The 21,932-nt window shown below is 41.1% G+C and overlaps 1 protein-coding gene across 2 annotated transcripts in view; it reads left to right on the top strand.

Annotated features, from left to right (window-relative positions):
- Positions 1-21,932, top strand: part of LOC126174995 (uncharacterized) — an 897,629-nt gene that overhangs the window by 339,914 nt on the left and 535,783 nt on the right. For both annotated transcript variants that reach the window (XM_049921478.1, XM_049921479.1), the window contains one exon: positions 16,714-16,757. The gene's annotated coding sequence lies outside the window, so the exon portion shown is untranslated. The remainder of the gene's footprint in view (positions 1-16,713; positions 16,758-21,932) is intronic.

Genomic DNA, 21,932 nt, shown 5'->3' with positions numbered 1-21,932 from the left:
ATTGTGCCGGGGGGAAAGCAAACTGAATGTAAGAGTGGACATGCATACTTGCGTTGATCCAATGTGTCATCCAGAATGACGTGGCGACCCAGGGAATGCTACGAAAACATTCCCCAGACCATGACAAGTAAGTACACGACCTGGTCCCTTCCGACGATTGTTGCACAGTGTTTGTTTTGAGACGTTTCAAGCCGTGTCCGCCAACGGCCATCTTTCGCACGGAACATAAAAGGTGATTCATCTGATAAAACCACCTGTCGCTACTCTGTGGACGTCCATTTGCCGAATAGGCGTGCAGCTTACGGACCCCATCAGCAGTCAACATTGGTGCGCCTGCCCATATGGAGCAACTTTCGATGAGCGGTCGTTGGTTGGTAGCCCCTTGGTTCATCTGGGAGGTCAGCTGCTCAACAGTTGTCCGTCTATTCGCTCGTACACATCTGTGCAGCCTTTGTTTCCCCTGTCACATATGGCCCCCGCTACACCACAATTACCACGGTGCTGGTTTCGGATAGCGCCATTTTGCATGCGCACTTTATACTTTAACCACGGTGGCACGGGAACACTTTTAAAAAATTAGCACTTTTGGAAATGCTTGCACCCTTGGCCCGAAAGTTAATGATCATGCCTTTTCGGACTTCAGATAAATTGGTCTGTTTCCGCATTAAGACAATAACTGCACAGTTTTCCGCCTCTCCCGGCACGCTTTATATACCACCTGCCGCCTGAAAGTGGTTAATGCACGTTGACGTCGACTGCAGGCGGTGGTCACATTAATGTGTCTGGACCGTGTAGAAATGTAGGGGAGATCTAACGAAGCGCGGTGCATTTCGTCACAGGTTCGTTTAGTAAGCGTGACACTGGTACGGAAGTGCGCATCAAACTTTAGTGACAGACCCTAGAAGCGTTGTACATCGCGGACAGGCTTAAAGTTAAAATACTCAGAGCGTAATTTTCAAGAAGTGTGGGGTAATATTGTACTTTTTCCCATATACATTACACGATGGGGCCACTAAGAGAAAATCGGAGACATAAGAGGTGTGTCGTTCAGTCTAAGCTCTAGTCGTGAATGGATTATGGAAAGGTGGCGGGAGAAGTGGAGAAAGGGGCAAAGCAGGAGGGGGGGGGCTGTTAAGGAGGAATGATTGTGGTAGTAGAATCACCGTCTGCCATACAACGTAAAGTGGCTATTGGCATATAGTTGTAGGAATGGTTCAAAACTCATTTGGCCCCGTTGCTTACCACCTTTACTAACCAGGGTGTAACTGGAGCCCCACCAGTCCACTCCACACTACGTCCTTCGGAATGTGCGTTTTACGGAAACGTTGAGACTAATTATTGATGAATTTTCTCTCACACGATCCAAGACCTTTTTCTTATATTCTACTGACAAATCTTTGTCGTCATTCTTGGCAGCCCTCCGGGACTTAAGCGATACTGTAACCTAGATTAGACCAAACTCTACAATGAAGCCATAGATTGCTCAATGAATGAAGATATCTTGTAAGACAAAAAGGAAACTGTATCTGTCAGACATAGGTATGATATTGATACTGGAAACAGTAATACAGATGTGAAAACAAATGCATAAGAGAAAAGGAAAACCACATCAGGTAACAAAATAAAGACAATATGGATATCCTGAACGAGAAGACTGGTGTAACCAGAGAAAAAGAGGAACAGATAGCATTAAGAGTAAATGATACATTGGTAACACCCATGTTCAGTAACGCAAAACTTTTTAAAAAAACATTTCATAACTGTTACTGAGAAGCTGAGATTGTCAGTTTCAGTTGATGTTGCCATCGAGAGTCTCACACCACCCACTACAAATAACTTATGGAATATGAAAATAACACTTCCTACACCAGTAGAATAAATGTTCACCGTACAAGCTCCTTGAAACAAAAAATATTAGTGGCTATGATACAATATCAACAAAGTTAATTAAAGTTCCGTTATGAGCTGAGTAACATGTTAAATTATTTGTGTTACCAGTCATTTATCAGTGGAATATTTTCTGAATGGCTGAAATACACTGATGTTAAGTCTTCGTAAAAGAAAGAAGATAAAAATGCCGTCAAATTTCCGTCTAATTTCACTTTTCTATGAATTCTCGAAAATTTCAGAAAAGATGATGTACAATCACCTTCTTAACCATCTTACAACAAATAATATTTTTTCAAAGTCAGAGTCCGTACTTCTAAAGGGTTCTGATATTGAGGAAGTTATTTCTACATACATCTAAATTGTACTAAATTCATTAGTCAACAAACAGGCTACTGGCGTGTTCTGTAGTCTGTTAAAATTACAATACCCTTTATGTAAGTTAGAATATTCCGGAGTAACAGAAAATGCTGCGGAATCATTGAACCCTTATCTCTCTGACAGGAAACAAAGGTTTAGCTGTAGAAAGATCAGGTAATGAACTCTTTGTGGATGTTAATAAATGGTTTCTAGTCAATTTCTGGTCACCAAATTTTGAAGAAACACATTATATGCAGTGCAGGACTTGTGAGAGGTTTCCGCCAGGTGTATCACAGGTATATGCCTAGTTGATATAAAAATAAAATAGATAACATATTTCGCTTACTGTCGTTTCATAATGTCGTGCGGGTTCATTCATCAACCCAAGCTAAACCTTTGCGAGTCCAAAAACGTGATAGCAGTCATTTGTAAACTCGAGAAAGTTTTGCAGAGGCATGTTCAAGAAACTGGAGACATTCACTACCGCTACTCAACATGTTTATTCCTTAATGAAATTTGTCATAAATAATATATCCCGCTTTCAAACCAACAACTCTGTTCATGGAGTCAATACTAGAAGTAAGAATAATCTTCACAAAGATTATTCAGCAACACGCATATTTAATAACTTGCAAGCATGCATAAAAATTTAACAACTAATAAAGTTCGGTTTAAGAGGAACGTAGAGGATATATTGGTGGCCAACTTCTTCTATTCACAAGTTTCTTGCGCTGGCCATTTTCGCAGCAGCTGTATACAAATTCCTGTAGTTCAAAAGAAAAACGCCTTTTGCATGCTACACGCTAAGTTTTTTATTTACCTTGTGCAGCCAGACGCGTTTCGTCTTCGTTACAAGGCATCTTAAATGGATGTCCTGAAATATTACACGACTTCTCGTTTGCACATACATGTTATCGTTCTCTCTCTCTCTTTCTGTGTGTGTGTGTGTGTGTGTGTGTGTGTGTGTGTGTGGTGTGGTGTGGTGTGTGTGTGTATAGCTTTTCATTAAAATAAAATTCAATAAAACAAAATAAAATAGCTACACACACACACACACACACACACACACACACACACACACACACACACAGAACTTAGGTCAGCACACATATAGTCGCAGAAACAACATTTGAAAGCAAAACCTTAGAATGTTCGCAACACTTACAGAAAGAAATTCTACTATACGCACAGAAAAATGACAGTTAAATTGCTATACGTATATACAGCGGCAAAAAGCAAAAGCGCAAACTTTCAACCAGTTTGTCACCTGAGAGAGAGTTGTTTGGATTGAAAATAAGGAATTAGACGCTGATCTGTAAGTACTTTTCCATTTTATTATAAAAACCTCAACGAACTTTTTAAACCTATAATCTCTTAATGAAAATTATTTGTTTCTTTTGAAACGTAAGCAGTTTACAGACACATGCCTTACACGCGTTGGTCGTTCGAGACGTCGAGCCCGAAATATTAATATACAGTCATTGTTTCCCTATACTGTCTCGTCTGCATAGTTTTGATGCTGAAGGTTTGGGACACTGTGAGCAGCTGCTCTGAGGTATGGCACTTGCGACGCTGTATGTGCAAACGAAAAAATAGTGCAATATTTCAGGACACCCACTGCAGACATTGCAACCAAGGCGAAACGCTGCACAAGATAAATAAAAAACTTAACGTGCAGAGTGCAAAAGGCGTTTTAATTTTGAACTGCTCTTATTTCTTCGATTCAGTTGACGAATTTCTTGCATTCGTTCGCCTTTCTGGGCTGTACATCCTGCTGTACTACATATTAAATCTGTGTCTGAAATTTCCTGTAAACAGTACTATATTATCTTCGATAACCGTGCATCCACTGTAAACAGTGGCTAACTGCGGTACCATAACACAACAGGATACTGTGTATTGTTTTTCAGAGTAACACTACCAACGTGGCAGCGGAAATTATTTGTTTCTTTTGAAACGGAAGCAGTTTGTTTCCCTATACTGTCTCGTCTGCATAGTTTTGATGCTGAAGGTTTGGGACACTGTGAACAGCTGCTCTGAGGTATGGCACTTGCGACGCTGTTGTTAGTATGCTGGAGTTAGTATAGGCATTAGCATCTTTCGTGGTATCTTCATTCTGCTACAGCGCGGAAAGCCTGCCCTACCTCCAAGTAACCACACTCCGAAGATATTTTGGTCCTTCTGAATCCCATGCCATTGCTTCACAGACCTCATAATTGTGTTTTTGCTGGTCGCTCGAAGAACGGTTTAATTTGTCGTTTAAAGTTCGGACTAAATTTCTCGATTTTAATAAAAAAAAATCAAAAGCTTATCACTTTATTCCTCGGAGATGTGTCACCTGCACGCCCCCACCCCTCTCTGGCCATCTCTCTCTCTCTCTCTCTCTCTCTCTCTCTCGCTCTCTGTCTCTCTCGCTCTCCTGAAACCGCCAACAAGGGTAACCATTTTCGTGAATGACTTTTCGCAGGTGGTCAAGTTTAAAATGTCTCTGCTACATCTTCTGGATTCCATCCAAGTGTGAGATTTTCACGAAAGCGGAATAAAGGGAAGACTTAATACAAAGACGAACTGTTCATTTCTGATGTGGTCTACAGTCTGAAGACTGGTTTGGGCAGCTTTCCACCTTAGTCTGTCCTGTGCAAGCATCATCTCTGTATAACTACTGCAACCTACATCCATTATTCCTCCCGTGTTTTTTAAATTATCATTGAAAGGTTAGACGCAGAGTCCCATCGGACGCAGATTGCTGAAACTACAACAAATTCCCCATCCTGTGCGAAGAATATACGACTTTTGCGAAAATCTGTCCAGCGAGATGCTTCAGAGCATAATTTTTTATATGTGGTAAAAAATCGCAGTGTTGTGACCTGCATAATTAAAGTATACAGAAGAGGATCACCAAACTTTTACCGTAAATGAAATAAAATTGTAGCTTGGACAACACTGATAGCTAACGTGATTCAGTAGGTACAAATGAAAACACTAACACCGAATGAACAGTGCAGCACTAGCTTTTTGTATTATCAAAGAATTTCTTTGCAAGAATTTAATGGTGCTTTATATATTGCTTTTTATATATTATGAAAAGTTGAAGTTAATGTTATTGTGACTGCTTCACAACTGAATAATTATTTACGTCAGTTACTTAGCTGTGGTGCTTCTCGCAATTCATTTGTCCGATGCGGTGTTTTTATATTAAAAGATGCCATAAAATTAAAGTTGACTTTAATTAATAAATTTTACTTTTGTGAAAGGAGATTGTCGCGATTTCGTTAAGCGAGGATCGAAAAATTATGCTGAACTCAGTTTACTCAAATATGATTCAGTATTGGAAATATTGATTACTTTTATTGTTGCAAAGGAAGAAGCGCTAATCAAGAGAAATCTCTTACATTTACATTTATTTTTACTTGGCAAAATTAGAGAATATTAAGATATTTATTGCGACTCTGGGGCGTTATAATTTAGAACAATGGCGCTGACCTCTTGCACCAATGTTCCCCTATAAAATTTGCATAAAGAAATTAATTTTGCCAATTCATAAATATAGGAGCTGGTGCATATAAAATTTGACAACATTTTTAAGTAATATTTGATTATATTTAGGCTAAATATTACATGAAACTTACACGTTTTCGTGCCTCGTCAGAAAATGGCTTCTTACAGTACAAAAAAGGGAAGAGAGGGAATCTTTTTGCAAAAAAAAAAAAAATTCAATTACATTCGCAGATCATATTCATTGATTACAAAGTCAGTGTTATTTTTCTGAGAAGAGATAATATTTTTATCTTTGAAGTTGACGCAATAACATATTTCGTTACGACGTCAGTTTTGGTATATTTGCGAAGTTATACCAAATGTATAATTTCCCCAAATTGCTATAGGAAAAGCCGGGGGTGGTTCTTACCATAAGGCCAGGGTCGACTACCTGTTCCAACCTTGTCAGACTAGATTTGTAAGTGTGTAAATAACATGTAACTTAAATAATAGGTAGTGTGAATTACGTCTTTTCTTTGCTCTAAAATTGTAATATCATGACATGTTCAATATCCTTATAAAAATGATACACAGATGAATAACAACTAGTAGTAGGCCATTACTTCTAGTGATGGGAACACACTTTGCTGGTAACATGGCAAGAAATTAGTCATACGAAATCTACGAATGAGGAGTTCGTCTGCTTTCTGTAATGTACTGTTGATAAAGTCCATTGGAGTAGCTAAATCAGTGAGGCCTGTGTTTCGAAATCATGTTCGCCTATTTACCCGACTTGTGGGTGATTTTCTTCCATCATTTCATGCCTTAGTGTCGTAGGTCCCGGATTAGAGTTACTTCTCACCCCGCGTCCATATGTGTGGATTTGAAATGTAACATTACTATGTGTGCCGTCTGTAATTGTAGAAATTTATGTATGAGTGTGTGAGAGGCGCATAAATGAGAAATTAAGAAGATCCATGTAACTTGTAAAAATAAAATACGCAGATGACTGAAGTTTCACAAAACTGCTGAGGGAAGGTTATACGATGAAGTTTCCAGACGCCAATTAAATTTTTATGAAGGAATTGCCCTAATAAATAACCCTACGGACTGCTCCGCCCTCTCTCAGTTTGTTCATACATATAGCATGTGAAGTTCAGTGGCCGGACGTCAGTTTCCTATAACTGTACAACGCAATGCTCAAAAAAAACTCGCGAAACTTTTAATTTCCGAGCACTGTTAAGTACGAAAGATTTAAAAATTATCAATGCAATAATTGCGAGCAGAGTGCGTAGCTAAAGCTCTTTCATTCGAACGTCATTGGTTCGTATCCTACTTAGCAGCAATACACTTTTTCGTTTATTTAAATTTTTCCGTGTTTATTAGAAATGTTAATCAACATGTGTTAAATCATAAATTTTAACAAAAGTAACATATTTTTAAAAGGTGAGTTTCTCCCGGCGAATAAAATGTTCAGATAACTTAAAGCAAGGAAGCGGTGTGCAAGGCAAATGGAAACCTCGATTTGCGGAAAGATAAAACATACATAAACACACACACACACACACACACACACACACACACACACACACACACACTGTAAGTAAACACTACCACCACCACACAACAAAAATACCTCATCAGGGCTCAATACTACTGTATCCCACGGTACAAAACTTGTGTGCTCTTTACCGAAATGCAGACCCATTTTTTCATACGATCCAAACAGTTGTTGCAGCACCACTTCGTAAAAACGAGCGTTATCTTATGCTATGCGAGGGACATCTTTAAAAGACCTCACGTGAGATCTCGAAATCCTGCGAGGTATACTAGATGCTGTACATCTCCAGCGAAAGTTCTCACGTGTACGGCTACGCTGTTACAACCAGCCATCGGATCACGGCTTTCAGAGCGGAGTTTGTTGTAAATGCCATATGGCTTTACTTTTCGTCAGTGCCTCTGTAAATAACGTTCTAATCTGCGTAATGAAAGACTACCTTTGAAAGGTCAAGGCACAATAACTGTCAGAACAAATAACTGTTACGTAGAAAATACATAAGCTGACAAAAAAATACGGCACGTAGAAGACATGGTCTGATGTCAATGTAAGTTCGTGCACATACGCACCATCGACGGGTATATAAATAGAGTTGCAATTCTCTGTGACAGTTGAAACTACCAACAAAGTGCTTTCGTATTGTTCGTTTTTAGAGTTGTTACCAAGTCCGGTAGGATATATAAGAGGCGAAAAAAGCGTCAGATGTTCAGTGATCACTTTGAAGGACACGGAGATGCTGTGTACTCTTGTCAGACACCGTTATCAGCACCTGGCTGAGTTTGAAAGGGGCCTCATTGTCGGCCTCCATTTATCCGACTAGATGGATCTACATCTACATCTACATCTACATCCATACTCCGCAAGCCACCTGACGGTGTGTGGCGGAGGGTACCTTGAGTACCTCTATCGGTTCTCCCTTCTATTCCAGTCTCGTATTGTTCGTGGAAAGAAGGATTGTCGGTATGCCTCTGTGTGGGCTCTAATCTCTCTGATTTTATCCTCATGGTCTCTTCGCGAGATATACGTAGGAGGGAGCAATATACTGCTTGACTCTTCGGTGAGAGTATGTTCTCGAAACTTTGACAAAAGCCCGTACCCGGCTAATGAGCGTCTCTCCTGCAGAGTCTTCCACTGGAGTTTATCTATCATCTCCGTAACGCTTTCGCGATTACTAAATGATCCTGTAACGAAGCGCGCTGCTCTCCGTTGGATCTTCTCTATATCTTCTATCAACCCTATCTGGTACAGACCCCACACTGCTGAGCAGTATTCAAGCAGTGGGCGAACAAGCGTACTGTAACCTACTTCCTTTGTTTTCGGATTGCATTTCCTTAGGATTCTTCCAATGAATCTCAGTCTGGCATCTGCTTTACCGACGGTCAACGTTATATGATCATTCCATTTTAAATCACTCCTAATGCGTACTCCCAGATAATTTGTGGTATTAACTGCTTCCAGTTGCTGACCTGCTATTTTGTAGCTAAATGATAAAGGATCTATCTTTCTGTGTATTCGCAGCACATTACACTTGTCTACATTGAGATTCAATTGCCATTCCCTGCACCATGCGTCAATTCGCTGCAGATCCTCCTGCATTTCAGTACAATTTTCCATTGTTGCAACCTCTCGATACACCACAGCATCATCTGCAAAAAGCCTCAGTGAACTTCCGATGTCATCCACCAGGTCATTTATGTATATTGTGAATAGCAACGGTCCTATGACACTCCCCTGCGGCACACCTGAAATCACTCTTACTTCGGAAGACTTCTCTCCATTGAGAATGACATGCTGCGTCCTGTTATCAAGGAACTCCTCAATCCAATCACACAATTGGTCTGATAGTCCATATGCTCTTACTTTGTTCATTAAACGACTGTGGGAAACTGTATCGAACGCCTTGCGGAAGTCAAGAAACACGGCATCTACCTGTGAACCCGTGTCTATGGCCCTCTGAGTCTCATGGACGAATAGCGCGAGCTGGGTTTCACATGACCGTCTTTTTCGAAACCCATGCTGATTCCTACAGAGTAGATTTCTAGCCTCCAGAAAAGTCATTATACTCGAACACAATACGTGTTCCAAAATTCTATAACTGATCGACGTTAGAGATATAGGTCTATAGTTCTGCACATCTGTTCGACGTCCCTTCTTGAAAACGGGGATGACCTGTACCCTTTTCCAATCTTTTGGAACGCTACGCTCTTCTAGAGACCTACGGTACACCGCTGCAAGAAGGGGGGCAAGTTCCTTCGCATACTCTGTGTAAAATTGAACTGGTATCCCATCAGGTCCAGAGGCCTTTCCTCTTTTGAGCGATTTTAATTGTTTCTCTATCCCTCTGTCGTCTATTTCGATATCTACCATTTTGTCATCTGTGCGACAATATAGAGAAGGAACTACAGTGCAATCTTCCTCTGTGAAACTTTGGAAAAAGACTTTAGTATTTCGTGCAATATACAGATTTGTGGGGCATTCGGGTGTGGCAGTGGCCTGATGTTGGCCTACATGGGAATGTGAGGGCAGACATACTCGTGACCAAAGTTCCAGCCGAATACGTCTGATCCACACGAGGGACGGGATGATCGCCTTATTGTGCACCAAGCACATATGTGTCTGCCATCCGAAAACAAGGAATGGACTCCCTGAAACATTCTGCGTCATCCCATACCATTGATAGAAGACCAGAAGTGGCCAGACCAGGGAATTACCATCGCACGCGAAGGCTGCTGTCCGGCACCACAAAACAAACGGCTGTGTTTGGTGTGGTGCCATGACCGGGAGGCACGGACCGCTGATGAATGGCGTCACATTACGTTCAGCGATGAACCATGGCTTTGTACTCCCCTGTACGACCGTTGTCGGTGACTATGATGCCGACCTGGGAGAGGTCCATTCTTCCGGTTGCTGAGAATTCTTCCGGGTTATATGACCGCGGTCCATGGAACTCTTCTATCCCTGACGTTTCGTCCAAGGCTGCTTGGGACATCTTCGGAGGTACTCCTGGTTGTGCTGAGTCTTGCCGACCAGGAGTACCTCCGAAGATTTCCAACGCAGCCTTGGACTAAACGTCGGGGATAGAAGAGTTTCATCGACCACGGTTGGTTGGTTGGTTTGTGGGATTGAAGGGACCAGACTACAAGGGCCATCGGTCCCTTGTTTCACGAACTTTAAACACCCACAAAGAGTAAAAACAAACAACGGAGATGACAAGGGACGACACAGAACCAGAAAGACACAGACAGAGACCAGACAAAAGGAATTAAAGTCACGCAGAGTGTGACAGTGGTTGGCCGACCATGGACACAAAAAAGGAAAAGCGAGCCACCAAGAAACACACTAAAAACCACTATCTAAAACCGTAGGCCAAAGGCCAGACTCAACACAAAAAAGGACACAAACCCTTAGATCGAGCGATAAAAGCCCACTGCACGAATAAAACACAAAACTAGGTCTGCCATTGCAGCGTCATCCGGTAAAAGCGCAGGGAGCGTATTAGGCAGCGCAAACGTCTGCCTGAGTGCAGTTAAAAACGGACAGGCCAACAAGATGTGGACCACTGTAAACACTGATCCACAGCGACAGAGGGGTGGGTCCTCAAGGCGCAAGAGATGACTATGTGTCGGTATGGCCAATGCGGAGCCGGCAGAGAGCAACTGAGTCCTTGTGGGAGGCTCGCAAGGAGGAGCGGCACCACACACACCAGTAGTCTCCTTGACGGCCCGAAGTTTGTTGGGTGAAGGCAGGTTGCGCCATTCTTCATCCCAGGTGCCAAGTACCTTCTGCCGCAAAACTGACGTGAGGTCACTCTCCGAAAGGCCAAACTCCAAGGCTGGTGCACCGACAGCCTGTTTGGCCAGCATGTCAACATGTTCATTTCCTGGGATGCCGACGTGACCTGGGGTCCACACAAAGGCCACGGAGCGGCCGCAGCGAGCCAGAGTATGGTTGGACTCCTGGATAGCCATCGCCAGACGAGAGCGAGGAAAGCACTGGTCGACAGCTCGTAAACCACTCAGGGAGTCACTACAGATAATGAAGGACTCACCTGAGCAGGAGCGGATATGCTCTAGGGCGCGAGAGATGGTGACCAGCTGTGCAGTGGAAACACTGCAGCCAGCCGGCAACGAGCGTTGTTCATAATGATCCCCCAGAGTAAGAGCATAACCGACGCGACCAAGCAACCATCGAACCGTCGGTATAGATCACGCCAGATCCTCGAAACGCATCAAATATTGAAAGAAAGCGGCGGCGGATGGCCTCAGGAGGGACTGAGTCCTTCAGGCCCTGTGCCAGATCGAGCCGAAGGCATGGGCGGGGCACACACCACGAGAGTATATGTAGAGGGGCCCGGAAAAGAGGCGGAAGATGGAAAACCTCAAGCCCAGAGAGAAGTGCCCGGACGCGAACCGCGATCGTACACCCTGACCGGGGCCACTGTTCCGGAAGATGGGCGACCGAGTTTGGGAACAGCAGACGGTAATTGGGATGCCCGGGCAAGCTACAAACATGTGGAGCATAAGCGGCAAGTAGTTGGTGGCGCCGGATCCGCAGTGGAGGGACACCAGCCTACACAAGTATCCTGTTGACAGGGCTTGCCCGGAAACCTCCAGTGGCGAGTCGAATCGCGCTGTGAAGGATGGGGTCAAGCAACCTCAACGCGGAAGGTGATGCCGAACCGTAAGCCAGGCTCCCATAATCTAGACGGGACTGAATTAACGCCTGGTACAGCCATAGAGCCATAGAAGCGTAGACCGATCGGCACCCCAGCTGGTGTGACACAAGCATCGAAGAGCGTTCAGTTGCCGCCAGCACATTTGTTTAAGCCGCCGAATATGATGGAGCCAAGTCAACCGCGTGTCAAAAACCAATCCCCAAAACCGATGCGTCTCCACCACAGCAAGAGGTTCGCCGTCAAGATACAGCCGTGGCTCAGCGTGAACAGTGCGACGCCGGCAGAAATGCATAACACAGGACTTGGCAGCCGAAAACTGGAAGCCGTGCGCTACAGCCGAAGACTGCGCCTTTTGCAATGGCGGTGGAGCTGTAGTAGAGGCAGAAGTCGTCAGCATACAAGGAAGCTGAGACAGACGTCCCCACCGCTGCAGCGAGCCCATTAATTGCAACTAAAAAGAGGCAGACACTTAAGACAGATGCTTGCGGGTCCATCGACCACGGCCATACAACCGGGAAAAATTCTCAGCAGCTGAAACATTCGATCGTGAAAGCCTTAATAGCATTCTTCCAGTGTTTCGGAGAGATTCAGTAGTGGTACTCCTGGCATCAATATCTGGGGAGCCATTGAGTATGACTTCAGGTCATGGCTGGTGCTGATAGAGGGACGTCAGTGACATCCTGCGTCCTCCTGTGTCGTCTTACATGTGACAATATCGCGGTGCCATTTTTCAACAGGACAGTGATCTTTCGTGCATGGCATGTATCGCTCTGAACCATCTACGTGATGTAGAGGTACTCCACTGGTCAACAAGAGCCCTACAGCTCCGATAGTACTTGTGTGGGACCAGCTTGGACATCAAGTCCATCTCAGTAGCAGTATCCACGATATCAAGGAGCACATACAAAATCTGTGGGCCAGGTTGCCTCTGGAGAGGATACAACGTCTTTATGTCACCCTTTTCAATAGAATCGGTGCGTGCATTCAGATCAGAGGTGGTCCAACGTCGCACTTATAAGTTAGCTAATATTGCAAAGTTCTTTGTAAACTTAAATCAATTTTGTAATCAGCGAAATAATATCACATACCCTATCAAAATGCGAAATTTCATTTCGCTTCCTCCTCGCCGTATGGGTGCTTCACATTTTTGGTCAGGCAGTGCATAGCACTGAAATTGAACGTCTGTGGAAATCAAACAAAATGCTGTAGTTGCCAGTTTTTCCATTTGCTTGCGACTAAGCGGACAATAGAGGATCATTAAGAGTTCTGGCCAGAAATTCTCTGACATCAGGATCCTCAGTCCACTATCAGCGTTCCTGGAATCGCTGAAGCCAACCTCCGGTGCTCAGACAATTGTAATTGTTACATTTCGATGCCAGCAGCATCAGCATTTCTCTGGCATCATCATGTCCAGATAAATTTTGGTACGTACCACAGTGTTAGCGTCTCTTTAGTCGTTTAATTGAATAGTTAGATAATTTTGTCTCTGTCAATATGTTGTTAATATTATGAAACATACAAGGAAAATAAACTCCTGTAATATGCAGATTTGACTCAAATTTCAAGTTATAGTTTCCAGATATTCGTACAATTCACAATTATCTTATGAAAACAACAGCGTTGCACGCTCTCGTCTTGTGTCAGTACGATTTGGGTTTCAGTAACTGAGAGGAGCACCCACTTTGAATACAAATAAAATCTCGTCTTAATGTTGATTAAAAGGGAATAATTTTCTCTGCTAATGGCCTTTTGTTGTTATGGTCTTCAGTTCGAAGATTGGTTTGAGGGTGCTCTTCACGGTAGTCTATTCTGTGCACGACTCTTTATATCTGCATAGCTATTGCAGCTTATATCCTTTTGAACCCTGTTACCGAACTCAAGCCTTGGAATCAGTCTACAGTTTTTACCCATCTCTCTTTCTCTCACACATACACTCACTTAAACGCACGCACACACACACACATTTCCCTCCATTACCAAATTGATTATTCCTTGAAGCCTCATAACGTGTCCTACCAACCAGCCAAGTTGTGTCATAAAACGCTTTTTTATCCAGTTTGATACAGTACCTCCTCGTAATTTACCCAATCTACCCATTTAATCTTCAGCACTGTCCTGCAGCAACACATTTCAAATCTTTCTATTCACTTCTTGTCTGAATTGTTTATTGTCCACGTTTCACTTCCGTTCAAGACTACATTCCTGACGAGTAAGTACAGAAAAGAATTCATAACATTTTGACTTATGTTCGCTGTTAACACATTTTTCATTTGCAGAAATGTTTTTGTTGTGATTGCCGATCTCCAGTTTATTCTTTCTACGTCGGCTATCGTCACTTATTTTGGTGCCCAAACAATAAAACTCACCTATTACTATTAGTGCCTCGTTTTCTAATATAGTTCCCTCAGCATCAACTGATTTAATTCTATTAATTTCATACCTTTGATTTACTTCAATTTATGTTCATTGTGTAACTCCTTTTCAAGATACCATCAATTCTCTTCAGCTGTCTCTCCAAGTCCTTCGTCGTCTCTGATCGAATTACGATGTTATCGGTAAATTTTTAAAGTTTTTACTTCTTATCCCGAACTTTCTATTTGGTTTCCTTTATGCTTGCTGACTGTGCAGATCTAAAAACGCCATGGATATGCTACAGATCTATCTCACTCCCTTCTCGATTACTGCTTCAATTGTATGTCCTTCTGCTCTAATTACTGCAGTCTGGTTTCCGTACAACTTGTACGTAACTTTTAGTTCCTTGCATTCAATTCCTACTACCTTTGAAATTTCTAAGATTATATTCCAGTCAGCAATGTCAAAATCTTTCTGTAAATCCTGAAATGCTACGAACGTAGGACTGCCTTTCTTCAGTCTGTCTGTCTTAGAGGTCGTTAGGTCAGTATTGCATAGCGAATAATTACGTTTCTGTAGAACCTAAAGCGATATTTCCCGAGGTCTGCTTCTACCAATTTTTCCATTCTTCTGTAGATAGTGTCACTACTCTGCAACTATGACTTATTAAGCTGGTAGTTAGGTAAAATTCACACCTGTCTGCACGTGCCTTCTTTGCAATTCGAATTTTTACCTTCTTCCTGAGGCCTGAGGGTATTTTCCTTGTCTCATATATTTTGCACACCAGGTGGAATAGTTTTGTCAAAGCTGGTTCTCAGACGGATGTCAATAATTCTGAGGGAATTTCGTCTACTCCAGTGGCCTTGTTTCGACTTAGGTCTTTGTGTGCTCTGTCTACATCTTCTCGCAGTTAATATCCCTTGTCACCTTCAACTGCTACCTCTTCCCTTTCTGTAATATTCTCTTCAAGCTCATTTTCCTTTCAGAGCCCGTCTGTATAACCCATCCACCATTCAGCTTTCTCTTCTTTGCGTAGTACTGGCGTCCCATGTGAACTCTTAGTACCTCTACAAGCACTTCTCTTTTCACCAAAGGTCCCTATAATTTTCTTACAGGCTGCATCTATCTCTACCATAGTCAAGCGTGTTTCTACAGCTGTGCACTTCTCCACAGATCATTCCTGCTTAGCTATTTTGCACTTTCCTTCCCATTGTACCTGCTTCATTTGCTGAAATTGTAAATTAACTCGTTTTGTCAATTAAGTTCAATATCACGTGTGTTATTCAAGAATTTCTATTGGGTCTTTTCTTTCTACCTATTAGATCTTCTGCTACCTTTGCTCTTTCGTCTCTCAAAGCTATTCGCTCATTTTCTGTTGTATTTATTTCCCGATTTCCAATCACTTGTTGCCTAATGCTCTCTTTGAAACTCTCGGTAACTTCCGTGCCATTAACTTATTCAGGTCTCATCTCCTTAACTGCCTTCCTTTCCATAGTTCCTACAGTTATCATGTGCATTTCATAACCTATAAATTATCATCAGAGTCCACATGTGCCCCTGGAAAAGTTTTGCAGGTTAAAATCTGGTTTCGAAAACTCTGTGTTACCATTATGTAATATATCTGAAACCTTTCAGTGTCACCAGATCCCTTCCACGTATACAACATCATTTCATAATTCTTAAACCAAGTGTCACCAATGATTAAATCGTTATCTGTGCCATATTCTACCAGTCCACGTTCTCCTACGTTTTTCCTTCTCTTCCTTTTCCTACTATCAAATGCCAGCGCCTATCACAATTAAACGTTTCATCTCCTGTAACTATCTGAATAATTGTTGTTATTTCATAATATATTTTTTGAATCTGTTCATCATCTGAGCTAGTTGGCATACAAAATTGTACTATGGTGGAGGGTCTTATTTCGTGTCTACCACGGCTACAATAATGTAGCGATGGGACATGCGACTAGTTTTAACAATCGATTGGCCAGTCGATTCTTTCTTTTCATTCAGTCAGTTTTTCCGTCGATAGGAACTACCGAATGAAGCTACTCTCTGCGGAGATTTCCGCTGTATGAATGTTTTTCACTCATTCTCCTGGTTTTAGTGATTTCACTTAAATACTTTTGCAGGCTTTTCATTAACCATGGCTGTGTCTGACAATTTTTTAAAGACAAATGATGTATCTTGTTTCAAGTAATAATAAGTATATTTGTACAAATGAAGTATTTTCAGAATTTATGTATTTCTTTACTTAAATGAGAATTGTTCATACTTCTGGCATAAATTTGAATTTCTGTTTGGTTTTTAAAGGTTATCAACTGGCACTACATTAAAAATTTATTTGAAAATTAAAATTACTTTTTTCTGTAAATTTATTGAAGCTTATCCGTCTCTTCCCGCAGGTTCCGACCATCAACGAGATAATTCTCTTTCGGCAGATACTGAGGTAACTTTAATAGAAAGCATATAAGGTACTTTTTTAATTTATAATGATTTAATCGCTCGCTTTTTAAGCATATACCGTGACTTGTCGGAAGCATTTTTTGTCTTTTTTTCACGAGAAATATTTGTCATCATTTACTTTTCTGAATTTCTTTAGCTAACATAATTCAATATGAATCATCCTTGCATTTTCTGTATATCGTATTGGCTTTATCTTGAGGCTCACTTTTTATACACTCCGTTCCCACATCACTGATCGTTTCAGCATTTTGATACAGACACAAAATTCACAACTAAGTAAACGCCTATTCATGTACAAGGGCGAAAAACTGAACTAAAAGCTGCTTATTGGCACTCAATAAAAAGCAAATCTCCGAATGGCAATAACAGTCGCGACAGGCGTTAGCAAAGTGCACTCAACAAAAACGATTTAATATAGCCAAAACAGCAACGGACTGTGTTAACTGTTGTCATACACGGTTGTTAATTTCATTTGAAAGAAATGGAGGAGTAATAATACAACCGTAACTGCAACTGACTGAATCAATTATTACCGTTTGGTTGTTCTCATTAACACAATAATGAGATCACTATGCTGTTCATACAGTAGTTGCTTACTCGGTTTCCTGTTTTCAGTTCATTGATAGACGTATTCCGGATTTCGTGTTGAACAAAAGTCCTGTTCTTCTTGGCACCGCACTTCACTAGCTCCAATCAAGGAACTCTGTTTTAAAATCCTATGACCTGGCTACCAGATAAATGGCGTAAGAAAACGAAATATACGCATCAGACACACAGCTACTGAAGCGGTATAAATGAAAATTCGACACGAGTTATTAATTAGTTTTCTGGATATGGAAATCTTTTTATTTAGGAAAAGCAGCGTGAATACAGCTCTGCACGAGTGAAGGTGTACTTTCATCAGTAAGAAGGAAATACGTCAAGTAAAAAAGAACGTTCAAAGTGCACGTCAGACCACATAGAACAGATTCAAACCTCTTGTGAACAGCTGCTTAAGCAATTAATGTTACTAACAACAAATGTACTTCGTTCCTTTGTGCAGTTAGTCGTTAGTAGGCAGCGAGTCAGCTGCAATCTGGAAACAGCAGAAGCCACCTTAAAACGTTTGAGTATAAAGCAAAATTGACAACTATTTATGACATGATCTGGCTACGAGACACTAACAGGAAAATTATGCAGCTTTTAAAATACTCTGCGTCTAGCAAACGCGTCGGAAGATAATAAAAGCAATAAACTTTCCGCAATAAGACCTTGTGTGTATTAGCCAATACATAATAATAAAAATAAAACTGGAATTAATGTAATGTTGATTTAAATGAAAGGTATTGTGCAAACGGTCGGCATGTAGCCCAGTATTTACTTGAACAATTCAGTTGATGCAATATGTTTAACAGTGAATAATGTTGAAAGTTACAAGTGAAACATGCAGATTATTATCTAATTGTTAGTAAGCATATTTATGTGTACGTTCCACGTCAAAAGGCGACTTTTTGTTATCCTTCACATGGTTGCAATATTGGAGGAACCATCGGCTTCAATGTTTGTAGTAGTCAAACCAATATTCAGTAATTTCGTTAGAAAGAGGGTAGCCTCTCACACTGATAACGAAAAGGCCGTGCTAGCATCGTAGCTATTTTAACCTATTACACAAATACAGTCTGCTTTTCTGACATAAAAGTAACGGAGTTGGAAGCCTCTGTTTCGTTGTCAAGTTGGGTGAAACGGTGTGTAGTCCCATAACGCAACGACATTTACCAGCGGGCTGCAACTTATGTAGATGGAAATCTACGCCTACATTGGCATCCACATTTTATACTGGTGGATCCAACAGTAGAATAGTAGCTGTTGTGGACTGCGCGTTCCAGTGTTTCACAAATGGACACACGGAAAAGTATAAGTTCAAACTACGTCCAGCATCATACATTTACAGGTCTGAATGTATTGCCATTGTAATGTTGTTGCTTTAATTTGCTATGAAAGCGGTTCTGATTGACAATAAAAGCGGGTTAAAAGCTGTGAGCTGTCTGGGGAAGTTAACCTTGTATTACTGAGCAACTGTTTCACCAGGTATCCAGTCTAGCTTACCAAATTCCAAACCAGACTAACATTAATTATAATCTTGTAATAGTCATACGACAACCGGTGATATATATATATATATATATATATATATAATTAAAATTTAAATAAAAAGAAATAAATCAGTTTATATTTGGAAATTTATTTTAACATTGATCATTGAAATTTCAGCATATTAAACGTGAGTCATAACTAAGCTGGTGCCTTATTTAGGACTGTGAAAATGTGAGTTTGTTATCTTACGGAACACATCAAATATGGAGCCAAGCTTGGGAGACTGCATACAACACTGCATTCATAAAATAACACACGAAGAACGTTGAAACATATGCAAGAGGAAATTAACCACTACCAACCGATTCAATTTTCACCCAAAGAAGTTACGTTCGTAGTGCAATCCTGTCCGTCATGTAATTACCACACACTAGTATACTAAATTCATACTAACTCTCTGTGAAATCTTCCCGAAAAGAATAGCTGAGGGCTACTTTGATGATTACACCACATGCTTCACGTGGTCAACTTGGTTTACACAAAGAGTGTAACTCCACAATAATTTTGATAATTAAAATAAATTAGATCGAAAAGCAATTTACAAAAGAAAAACCTCGAACTGGTTACTAACGTCTTACTATTAACCTGATGGGTCAATCAATTGTATAAGCACGTGGTACTGGTCTCGCAAAGTACACCCCACGTGGGTTGAACATAAAGAAAAGTTGCTATATTGGAAAATATTGTCAAGACGAGACGTTATAATCTAACGCACATTCGCATTTAAGATTGATGATCTTAGGTAGAGTTACTGATCAACATGTGGTTCCACTTTACTCACAAAGTAGTGACAAAGCAACTACCGGAATATATTCTGAACTTCGCACTCGAATTACACTGCGTTGCAATTTAAGATAACATTAGATATTTTAGAGCTAAACCTGAAATAAAGGTGATTAAATTTTCAGTTAGGCTGAACTTAAGAAATCCATTGTCCTACGGACTTAGCAGAGACGCGCTTAGCCGGAGATCTTACCACTTCAGTTGCTCGCTGTGGACAGACTGCCCTGGTCCCTTCCTGAGGGTGGCTCACAAATACAAAACGGAAGTGGCCAGAGGGGCAGCTTCCTATACCAACATGACAAGGGACGGACAGGACCATACTAAGAATAGAAACTTCTCTGCTTTTAGAAAGCGTAGCTACCTGTTCCGACGTTGGTCCTACTGTTCTCTAGCAGACAGGCTTGTCTGCTACCCTCAAGCATGCAACTAGAAATACATTTGCTCATTCATCCTCTCACACAGAAGGGAAGGGGGATGACAGTATCTTATCATATACAGTATATAAAAAAAGTGGATGTAGGTTCCGTATGAGACTGTGTGACATGAATTACATATAAACTGTGTTTTAAAGTATAGTAGTGTGACAGATCGTTCTTGCTTATGTGTAAAAGTAACACGTTCCACTACTCAGTCTTCTCCCAGATAGTCAGAAACGCCACAGTAAATTTAGAAGAGGAATTTATGCCGTAAATGACAACAGATTTAAGAAATCAAACATGAAAGGAATCCAACAGAGACCTTTCACCATGTAGAAGGTAACGCCCTACAAATCTGCTCAAATGACGATATATTTTCGATGCTGTCAGAGGCAAGAAGTGCACTCCAGTCGAATAGTAAAACTGTTCAGAACGTACCAGTAAATACGTGAACGATATATGGACGCGGCACACGGTGCTATCCCAAGAAATAAATACATTTATTTCATGTGTATGAAGATACATGTAGCAATATGTAATAGTGAAACTTCGGATAGTTTGACAAGGGAGACTGTTACATCTGAGAGGCCTCTTAATGTCAAGGTGCTGTTTACCAATCTGTTGCGATTCGTGTGTACCAATATTAAAAACACATGGAAAGAAAACTGGGAAACGTCAAATAAATTCAAAGATCAGCGTTACGCCTCGACCCAACGAAACATTTCGCTACAGTCCTGCTATTGCAACAGATAAGCACCTCGACTAGCCATTACATCAGTTATTCGAATGTCATTTAACTACTGCAGATTCACACAATATTTGCGACTGAGGCGACTGAGAAACAGGAGATGTTAATTTTTGGTGTTTTTTATGTGGGAAGTACGCGAGAGACAGGGAAGATCTGTACATGAACTTAAAGGACTGGAAATATACTTTCCTGTTTGTATTCTATGTCTTTTGGCATGAAACGGTAAATATGTTTACAGACACTTAATCATATTTCAGAAACTAATTTTAAAATTTAAATTCGGTGGTCTCCAAGCATAGCCTGCTTTTTATTTACTTTCACTTTTAACTGATACTTTATCTTAAATACCTGTAATTTGTTTGTTATTGACTTTTTATGCTATATGAATCACATATCTGAGATTATTTGTACTGGTGTTTCAGGTAAAGAGTATGCAGTTAAGGATATAAAGCAGATATAGATTTAACATTTTATTGTAAGCTAGGTGGTGGATAAAAGTGGGCATTCCGTCGTGCATGAATTCACACATGAAGTTCTTCAGCAGTAGACACAGACATAACGTCCATACCTTCACAATTTGTAGAATTCTTGTTGTCATCAACAAAGCCTCTCCTCTTCGTTCTATGTACTGACGACAGTTTTGGCAGAGAACATGTCGATATGAGTATGTACACGCTTGCAGCACAGAATTCTAGCACACACAGAAAAGTTTCTGCTTGCGTTTCCTTCGTTAGACCACTGTCTTGTCTTGTTATTGTAATTGAGGCTCTGAATCGTAGTTACGTCTACTGCCCTTACACGAGAAGGAGGGAAACTCACCGCATAATAAAGATTAGGGTTGACAGGGATCTTCCCATTACTCCAAATACTTCTGCTATCTTCTCTACTGTTGCAGTGCAGATGTAGAGATCGGAAACAGAACGAGTGTGGGTTGAATTTTGGGGGTTGCATAACATAGCAACCAAGGCGCTGCTGTTACGTCAGTGCTACACTAGCCTCTCTCCTTCGTCTGTAACGTCGCCAGAATGACGAATCTGAGAAGGTTGGCGCCCCGGTTGCTTCCTACTCGTCGACTCGT

Source organism: Schistocerca cancellata, chromosome 3 (assembly GCF_023864275.1).
Source record: "Schistocerca cancellata isolate TAMUIC-IGC-003103 chromosome 3, iqSchCanc2.1, whole genome shotgun sequence".
Taxonomy (NCBI): Eukaryota; Metazoa; Arthropoda; class Insecta; order Orthoptera; family Acrididae; genus Schistocerca; species Schistocerca cancellata.
Note: the sequence above shows the minus strand (reverse complement) of the source record. Positions and strands in the feature narration are given on the sequence as shown.